Here is a 2969-nt window from a genome sequence, read left to right on the forward strand (position 1 = left end):
ATCGAGAAAACAGCTGAGCGTTGGGTGGTTCTTTTGGCGGAGCGAACCAGTTGGGTGGTTCTTTTGGCGGAGTGAACCAGATGGGTGGTTGTTGCACGGGAGCGACGTAATACTCACTTTGCCTATATTTTTTGTGGCAAGGATATGTGTTACAGGGCTGCCTTGGGACATGACGGTGACCGGGGTGACCAGAGGCGACAGGGAAGGGTGCGTCGACACGACGTGGGTCACATGGCCGGGTAAGGATGCCGACCCTGGGTGCACCGCTGAGGTGAGGAGATGTCCGTTAGCTTCTGAAAAAGGGAAAAGAAAATCATAACCTGCATACATGTAGAAAAGAAGACAGAGTAAAACGATCATGTCTTTCGTATCGTGCCTCCCGAGCGCCTTATGAGCTCCGGGTAGGCAGCCCGCCCGGTACGCATGTGCGGCGGGCTAGCCCACCCCGTAGCTCCCTCTCGAGGCGGCGCTCGACCCGCTGACGCCGCCAGCCGCCAGCTGAACCCACCCCGCGCCCCGCGTGCCTACAAGCAGGCTGCCCTTACCGTTGGGCAGCTGCAGCCCCTTGGTGAGCACGCCCACGCCCGTGGTTGGCCTTATGCCCTCCGGGGAAACGGAGCCAGTCTTGTGGAAACCCTCGCCCACGATGGTGCCTGTCGCACCCACCAACACCTTGTTGGCGTGCAAGGGGTGCACCGTGGGCATGGTGATGGCGGCTGTTGCCGTTGAGACGGCCGCCGAGACGCCCCTGGAGTGGGGCGGGGCAGGCGCTGGAGGCACCGTGCCGCCCCCCAAGCTCCCGGATCCGTTGATGCGTCACCAATGGGGTGGCGCCGTTGCCTGGAGACAGAGCAACGCCGCCTACGCTTAGACCAGCTGCCGTCACACGACAGAATATAGGCGTGTTTGTAGGCGGTCGTCCTTAGACTGACTTAAGCTTAGCATCATCCATCCTTTACGAACGTATTCGTCCATTTATTTTAGGAATGACCCGGGAGCCCTAGCTATAGCTAGGGGTCGTCGGGGAACGTCCACGTATCATGGAACGCTTTCGAGGGGTAGGGGGTCGAAGCTGAAAGGGTTGGTTAGCCGCGTTGTGCAGGGAGCGAGGGAGCGAGGGGGTCGAAAAAGCCTCAAATATGCTTGACGTAACATGTGGACGACCCCTTAGTTGGTCGGGGTGGCCTCGCGACCGACACTGGCGACACACAGCAGCCAGTAGGGTGTTCTAGAAACTGGGGGGCGTTCTACGCGGTCGAGCGTTGAACAAAATGGGGTGTAACTGTGGGAATCACAACATCGGCCGAACCACGAACTGCTCCTCTTTTCGGGGAAATGATGCGTCCAGCCCGACGTGTCTCCTGCCCCTCCCCCTCGCGCCCTCCCCTCCCCCTCCCCCTCCCTCCGCGGGGCCCGCGGCGCGGCCGGCGCGGCCCTGGTGCCGGCGGGAAGCGCGGGGGGCGGGAGAGTCTGCCACGCGCTAGCCTGGCTTGAAGCAGCCTGAAGCTGGCACTCGGACACTCGGGCTGGCCTGGCCTGACTCTGCCTGACTCCGCTCAGCTCGGCACACAGTGCCGCCTCGCACCGCCCGGGCCGCACGTCGCACGCGTCTCGCCGCTCACCGCCACACACACCGACATGACGGCGCCCACGACGAGGATGTTGCACCTCGCCGTCGTCGCCCTGGCCCTCGTCGCCCACAGCGCGCGTCGCCGCTCAAGGAGGTAAGCGAAGCGCGGTCTGGCCGCGGACACAACCCACCTCTCAGGGGCGGGCCCAGGAAGGACCCTGGGGGTGCGGGAGGGTGTTGTTGTGGGGCTGTGCAGCGCAGCGCCGCTGGGACGACTGCGCGCGATGTGTTTGGGTCGGTTTGGGTCCATCCAGCGCTATCTCTCGCCTCCGATTGACGATACGAGAGGGAGGGCCAAGGGGGGAGGGGAAGACCACACCATGGCCGTGCTCCACATATCTTGGCAAAAAAGGCAAAGCGCTTGGTGTGCAGTATATTACCGCGAGTTCTGCAAAGTTTCACTGTTTCCACAATTTGGCTTAATCGTACGACTATTTTGCTTTGTGGTAGCCCCTCTCGAATCGTATGGCCAAGCTGGCCAAACGTAACGTACACGTAGAATCTGTGAAGACTGCACGGGGGTATTCGGGGCTGGGCTGCCCAGCGTGGACAGGCCGTTGTCCTTGGGGTTATCCGAGCTGACAGAAAGTACTAACTAAAGAGTGTGTCGTTGTGTCGTAATTTCACCTTGGAAGGCAGGTTTGTCAACGTGATGCGTATGAGCGTGTATGCTGCTGTTGACGTCATTCGTGGTTTTGACATCAACATGGGGTAATACTTTATTTCCCCCTGACTTCTCCAAAAGACGAAAGAAGAAATGTGCAGATTTTAGACAGAGGTAAGACGTGGGTTCATGGGTTCAAGGTGACATCCAAGAAAGATACGGAGTGAGATGAGTGAGATCAGATCTCGTCTGACCGGACAGGATTGCAGACAACAACACTGGCTGGCAAAAAGACGCGCTTAACTTTACAGAAGACAATAAAACACGTCTTTACACAAACATTGTTTTACAAAACTGTACAGTGACATCCTTTCAAACCCCGTGATATCAGATACATTATCAATGCGTTGTGTAATCCCAGTATTTCGGTGCTTCTCTAACATAATTTTATACTAGGCCTTCTAAAAAAGGGGTGGCCTCTTCCCGTATTTGAAAAACAAACACAGTGTAGATAGTAATTAAAAGAAAATAGTCTCGGGGAAAACCCAGAGTTTGCGTCTTGCGAGATGAGTGAGTGGAGCGTCCGCAGCAGCCTCCCCCCTCCCCTTTCCACCTTCCAGCTCTGCTCCGGGGCCTTCCGCAAATACAACCGACCCGACAACGGCGAGAACCTCTCGACCTTACTCTCGACGGGCGTGTCCTTCTCCGCGGGTGAAAAACTTAGAGGGGGGGGGG

Source organism: Frankliniella occidentalis, unplaced genomic scaffold (assembly GCF_000697945.3).
Source record: "Frankliniella occidentalis isolate FOCC.00 unplaced genomic scaffold, Focc_3.1 Scaffold358, whole genome shotgun sequence".
Taxonomy (NCBI): Eukaryota; Metazoa; Arthropoda; class Insecta; order Thysanoptera; family Thripidae; genus Frankliniella; species Frankliniella occidentalis.